The sequence below is a fragment of the Triticum dicoccoides genome, chromosome 3A, assembly GCF_002162155.2.
Source record: "Triticum dicoccoides isolate Atlit2015 ecotype Zavitan chromosome 3A, WEW_v2.0, whole genome shotgun sequence".
Lineage (NCBI taxonomy): Eukaryota > Viridiplantae > Streptophyta > Magnoliopsida > Poales > Poaceae > Triticum > Triticum dicoccoides.
Window position 1 is genome coordinate 459,112,428 of NC_041384.1, and position 7,424 is coordinate 459,119,851.

Genomic DNA, 7,424 nt, shown 5'->3' on the forward strand with positions numbered 1-7,424 from the left:
AGATAGAGTGGATGAGCATCACAAAATATAGAGTTTTTGCAAAAGAATGAGTCAAAAACTTAGTTTTAGTTTTCCACAGAAAGCATTTCGGATCAACCGATTTGCAAACTCGGTGATACCGAAGCAGCTGTTGGAACCTAAACTAGTGAACTCGGTCAGACCAAGTCATAGTTCGGTAGCACCGAGACTGCTAGGGTTTCACAAAGTCCTGAACTCGGTCACACCGATTTGCAATTCTCGGTCAGACCAAGAACCACATGTGCAATGGCCTTGGCCAAATCGGTGGAACCGAGTTCTGCAACCCAGTGGGTCCGAGATGGTTCAGCGGAAACCTAACCCTAAATTTTCGATTCAACTCTAATCTACGGAGTGTTTTGACTGGATAGAAGCGTTTCAATCGTGGTAAGAATCATAATGAAAACAATGTGCTAGGAATCGGACGGGGATAGCACTGTGATCGAGTCCATACCCTAGTTCGGTGGTGAACTCGCTACGGCGGCAACGGCGGGGAAGAATTCCATTGACGACGGCGGAGACCAGCGATAGAAGGCGGCTGGCGACGAGGAAGACGATCCGGAGACCCTGGAGGCAGAGCGAGCTATGCGCGGGCGAAGGGGTTTCGGAGAAATTTCCAAAATTTTGCATGTGAGTATATATAGCCCGACCCTGTCGGTGTGACCGAGTGGAACAACTCGGTGGCACCGAGATGCATAACTGTTGTCAGTTACAGCAACTCGGTGTGACCGAAAAGTTCAAATCGGTTGCACCGAGATTGAAGACCTAGATCAACTTAGTGATCTCGGTATGACCAAAATGGAGGAATCGGTCAGACCGAAACACACAAAGAAGTTTTGGAAGCTTAAGTCTATGACGAATCGGGGACTCCGAGTGCTCCTCACAGAGAGTGGTTCGAATCTGACTTGATCAAATTTTATGATGTAGCATGAATAGAGTTTGAGACGATAAAAAGCATAGATAGCTAGAGAGGGTTCTTAGGCATTCTTGTCCATCCACTTGGCAGAAAAAAGAAACCAATCAATCAAAACAACAAGTGGATGTCCTTGAATGAGTAAAATATATGCTCACACAATAAAATGGCAATTGAAATATGTGGCAAAGCATGCACAACCAATTCTAGCATCTATCAAACAATTTGCGATGACTAGGTCATCTATATATGAGTATATTGACTTAGGAGTCAAATGAGAACATTTGATCATAGGTCATACTCATCGTTTAAGCACAAGTGGGGTTACCACTTTTACATAAAGCATTGTTGTGTTCACACCATTAGAGTTGCTTTAGCTCAATTCTTAGAGTAAAGCCCCCCTAGATGTGAGATCCCCCCTAAGAGGGATGAACTAACCTTGGGTTTTGTTGATGATGACTTCATGTAGATGTTGAAGATGTGCATGCTCAATGTTGATGTAGATCATTTGGAGCTGTCCATTGGAGTGAGTTGCACTTTCAATACCTACATGGGTTAGTCCCACAAGGAACAAACAAGGATATCCATAGACATAGAGTGATGCACACACAAGATGATGTCTATGAAAGCTTTTAGGTTACCTTGTCCCTTGTCTTACCAACAAGAGGGTTTGTGACTCCTTGAACTAGTGCAAGATGTGGAAGTTGATTGCACTTGTTCTTGCCAAGATGATAAGAGTGAAGTATGTTGGCGGAGTCACCCTCAAGAACTCTCTAGTTCTTCTTCTTCGGGATCCACACCATCTTGATGGGAATCCTTGGTGTTGTAGTTGTACTTGATGAAGTGGAACTTGAAGTAGTCTTGGGAACCCACTTGACCAAGGCCTTAGGAGCTTCTTCAAATGCATCAATTTCCTCTTGAAGCTTGTCCTTGCCTTTTTTGCTTGTGGTCTTGTGGTGGAAGATCATCTTGAGCTTGTGTCCCTTGGAGAGAAGTAGGATCATACTTCTCTTGTTGAGGAACAAACTTTGTCTTGGGGTATTGATCTTCTTCCCACTCAACTCCATTGGCATTGAACTTTCGTTCAAAACCAACACCTTGATTCTTCCGGTGCCTTCCTTGCTTGCGTACAATTTCCTCAAATTGCTTACTTCCGGCAAGGCTCTTGTAAACACCTTTCTCTATAATTCCCTTCAACAAGCTATTTTCTTGCTCAAGTGTAACTTGGCTAAGAGAATCATTAGTGGAATCAAGAGAACTACTAGAGGCAACAATATTGGATTTAGCATGATTATTGTTACTACTAGAGGAAGAATCTTTCTTGTTCTTGTTACTAGACTTGACTTGAGGCATGTAAGTGGATAAGAGTAAACGCTTGGCAATGTAAGAAGAACTTTTCTTGCGAAGATCATCATTGATTGCTTTTAAGAACTCATGCTCTTGCTCAAGGTTGAGCTTTTCAAAGCGCAATTTCTCATGAGTCCTTAAAAGTTCTCGATGATCTCCTAAGATAGTTTCATGAGCTAACTTAAGAGTGTTTAGTTCTTTAGTTAGAGACTCAATCTTCTCCTTATCATTGTCATTCGTTTTATCTTGATTAGCACAATTAATTGACATTTCATCATAGTATTCATCACTAGAGTTGTCAACAAGTAAATCATCATCACCTAACAAGTCATCTTCATCACTATTGAAATCAACATACTCGGGGTGTGATACCTTTGGGCCTTTAGCCATGAAGCATGTTCCAACTCCTTCATTTGGTGAGTCAAATATGTCGTAGGAGTTGGTTGTCACAAGTGCTAGACCGGCAACACCTTCATCTTGAGTATATTCGGAGTCAGAGTGATAGCTTCTCTCGGAGTGGTTGTCAGAGTCGGAGCCGGATACCCATTCACCAACATGAGCTTGATGTCTTCGTTTTGTGTAGCTCCTTGATGACTTGTCCTTCCTTTCCGAATCCTTGCTTCTCCGTGAGGGTCTTCATTCATAACGATCATCTCTGCTCCTTCTTTCTCTAGATGGTGATTCTTCTCTTCTACTTCTTCTCTTGGGAGAATGTTCTCTTCTCTTGTAGGGGGCCGTACACTCATTGGAATAGTGTCCGGGCCTTCCACAATTGTAGCAGTTTTGCTCTCGACTAGAAGATCTTTTGTCATTGTAGGACCTTGATTTGGAGCTTCTCTCTTTGCTTCTACTCTTGTAGAACTTGTTGAAGTTCTTAACCATTAAGCTCAATTCTTCAGTGAAGGTTCGTTTCTCACTTGATGATGTGGGGGCTTCACATGAGGCTTTGTAAGCACCACTTGATTTGTTGTGAAGTTCCTCTTTATCCTTGAGTGACATCTCATGAGCAACAATTCTTCCGATGACTTCCGTTGGCTTGAGATCTTTGTAATTGGGCATCATTTGGATCAATGTGCACACGGTATCATATTTTCCATCCAAGGCTCTTATCTTCTTGATGATGAATCTATCGGTCATCTCTTCACTCCCTAAGCCGGCAATCTCATTTGTGATAAGAGCAAGCCTAGAGTACATTTTAGGAACACCTTCACCATCCTTCATTTTGAACTTGTCAAGTTGACTTTGAAGCACATCCAACTTCGATTCCTTGACGGAGTCGGTACCTTCATGCATGTCAATCAAAGTATCCCAAATTTTCTTTGCATTCTCAAGATGGCTGATTTTGTTGAATTCTTCGGGGCACAATCCGTTGAAGAGGATATCACAAGCTTGAGTGTTGTATTGTAGCATCTTCAACTCATCCGTGGTAGCTTCACAATTTGGTTCCTTCCCATCAAAGAATTCACCTTGCAAGCCAACACACACAATAGCCCAAATGCCGGGGCTATGTCCAAGAATATGCATTTTCATCTTATGCTTCCAACTAGCAAAATTAGTACCATCAAAGTAAGGACCTCTATGGTGATAATTTCCCTTGCTAGACGCCATACTCTCCTAGGTTGTGCAACCAAGGCTATGACCACCAAAAGCTATGGAAATCAAAGCAAATGGAGACCAAAGCTCTGATACCACTTGTAGGATCGAAAGTATGTCTAGAGGGGGTGATTAGACTACTTGACCAAATAAAAATCTAGCCTTTTCCCAATTTTAGTTCTTGGCAGATTTTAGCTATCTTAGCACAAGTCAAGCAATTTATACACAATTCAAGCAAGCATGCAAAAGAGTATATGAGCAGCGGAAAGTAAAGCATGCAACTTGTAAGAATGTAAAGGGAAGGGTTTGGAGGATTCAAACGCAATTGGAGACACGGATGTTTTTGTCGTGGTTCCGATAGGTGGTGCTATCGTACATCCACGTTGATGGAGACTTCAACCCACGGAGGGTAAGGGTTGCGCGAGTCCACGGAGGGCTCCACCCACGAAGGGTCTACAAAGAAGCAACCTTGTCTATTCCATCACGGTCGTCACCCACGAAGGACTTGCCGCACTAGCGGTAGATCTTCATGAAGTAGGCGATCTCCTTGCCCTTACAAACTCCTTGGTTCAACTCCACAATCTTGTTGGAGGCTCCCAAGTGACACCTAGCCAATCTAGGAGACCACACTCTCCAAGAAGTAACAAATGGTGTGTTGATGATGAACTCCCTGCTCTTGTGCTTCAAATGATAGTCTCCCCATCACTCAACTCTCTCTCTCAGGATTTAGATTTGGTGGAAAGAAGATTTGAGTGGAAAGCAACTTGGGAAGGCTAGAGATCAAGATTCATATGGTTGGAATGGAATATCTTGACCTCAACACAAGTGTAGGTGGTTCTCTCTCAGAAAATGTGTATTGGAAGTGTAGGTATGTTCTGATGGCTCTCTCCACGAATGAAGAGTGGGTGGAGGGGTATATATAGCCTCCACATAGAATCTAACTGTTACACACAATTTTCCAAACTCGGTGGGACCGAATGGTTAAACTCGGTCGGACCGATTCAGCAAACCTAGTGACTGTTAGGATTTTCGGTGGGGCTGAGATGCAACTCGGTAGGACCGATATGGTTAGGGTTAGGGCATAACGTAATCTCGGTGTGACCGATTACACAAACTCGTTGGGACCGATTTTGGTAATAAGCTAACCAGAGAGTTGGTCAGGTAAACTCGGTGGGACCGATTCGCTCATCTCGGTGAGACCGAAATGTTACAAAAGGGAAACAGAGAGTTTACATTGGAATCTCAATGGGACCGATCGCTCATCTCGGTAAGACCGAAACGTTACGAAGGGAAACAGAGAGATTACAATCCCATCTCGGTGAGACCGAGATCCCTATCGGTGAAACCGAATTGCTAGGGTTTGTGGCAGTGGCTATGACATTTGAAACTCGGTGGCGCCGGATAGAAGGAATCGGTGGGGCCGAGTTTGACTTTTGGTTTAGGTCATATGTGGATGTGGGAAGGTAGTTGAGGGTTTTTGAGCATATCACTAATCACTTTGAGAAAGCAACCCATTAAGCAACACCTCATCCCTCCTTGATAGTATTGGCTTTTCCTATAGACTCAATGTGGTCTTGGATCACTAAAATATAAAATGTAGAGTCTTGATCTTGAAGCTTGAGCCAAACTTTTTGTCCTTAGAATTTTGAGGGATCCACTCTCCTCATCCATGCCATGCCATTCATTGAGCTTTTCCTGAAATATTAATCTTGGAATAATGTTAGCTCAATGAGCTATATGTTGTTAGGAATTAACAAAACCACCCGGGGATAGTTGCACTTTCAGGGCCCTCGTGCTCGAACCCCCCTCGCAACCTCTCCTCTCTAGTGCTCCCCCGCGGCTCTCCGGTGCTCCTCAGGCGGGACGCAGCTGCCGCTCGTCAGCGAGGCAACCACCGCGCTGTTGGTCTTCTTCTCTACTCGTTCTGGATCGGGCACGACCCCGCCGACGCCATGACGTCATCGCCGTCCCCGGTCGCCGGAGCCGCCCCCTCGTCCACCTTCACCTCGCCGGACACCTCGTCATCCTCTTCCCCATGAGCGCCATCGAGTCTCGCTGCCCCGCTTCTCTTCTCTTCAACGCTGGTGAGGCCACCGGCCTCCCGCTTCCCCTACACTCCGTCGTCCAGCTGACCACCGCGCCGGCGCACGCCCTTGACCACCGCACCTTACGCGCGGCGACCGCGCTCACCGCGGCCCCACCCCGCCCAGCGTGCCGTTGCGCGTGCGCAGCCGCGCCAAGCTGCACCCGCCCGGAGTGCTCGCACCTGTCGTGCCCCGCACCGCCGTCGCCTCCCCTGCTGCCTGTATTGCATGCCCACGCCGTTGTCGCCCGCCTCGCGCTCCACCCCGCGGCCAACGCCCTGCCACTGCACCGCCGAGCCTGCTCTGCCACAATGGCCGCTCGTCGCGTCTGACCACAACCTTTTCCCTGCTCCGCATACCCCGTTGCCGGCCTCGACCATGGCCTTGCTGGGGCCAGGTTCGGCCACCACACCCCTGCCCTCCCCTGTGCGTGTTCGTGCACAGGAGGGAGGTGGCCTGAGCCACTTACAGGTGGGGCCCAACCCCCTATTAAACGAAAAAAATGAAAATTAAATATATATATATATACTAATTAAATAATTAACCTAATTAAGTTTGCTTAATTAACTTAATATTAATTAAACTGTTTAGTTAAACTCTAATGGAAGCTAACTCAATGACGGCAAGGACCCACCACCACTGTTCACTTTGACCAGTCAATGATGACTGGGCAGTTGACCTAGTCAACTGGCCCGCCCTGCCATACACTGGCTGGGTACACTTCTGGGTACCCATAGCCTTTTTCTTGTTTATTTTTGAGATATAAATAATTCCAGAAAATGATTAAAACTTTGGAAATTAATATAAAATAAACTGTAGCTTGGAAGGAAAATGTTTGTACATGAAAGTTGCTCAGAACGACGAGACGAATCCGGATACGCAGCCCGTTCGTCCGCCACGCATCCCTAGCATAGCGAACACGCACCTTTCCCCTTCCGGTTCATCTGTCCGAAAACGCGAAACACTGGGGATATTTTCCCGGATGTTTCCCCCCTTCACCAGTACCACCTCTTACCGCATTAGGGCACCCCTAGCACCGCTACTTGTCATGTCATGCATCGTCATGCATTTGTTTGCATTATATTTATTGTTTCTTCCCCCTCTTCTCTCGCTAGACACAGAGACCGACACCGCTGCTACCCAGTACGACTATGGTGTTGACGACCCCTCCTTCTTGCCAGAGCAATCAGGCAAGCCCCCCCTGATCACCAGATATCGCCTACTCTTCTCTATACTGCTTGCATTAGAGTAGCGTAGCATGTTACTGCTTTCCGATAATCCTATCCTGATGCATAGCCTGTCCTTGCTATTACTGTTGTTACCTTTATCTGCAATCCTAAGGCTTAGTATATGATGCTAGTTTATCATCAGTGGCCCTACAATCTTGTCTATCTGCCATGCTATACTATCGGGCCGTGATCACTCGGGAGGTGATCACGGGTATGTACTATATACTTTATACATGATACATG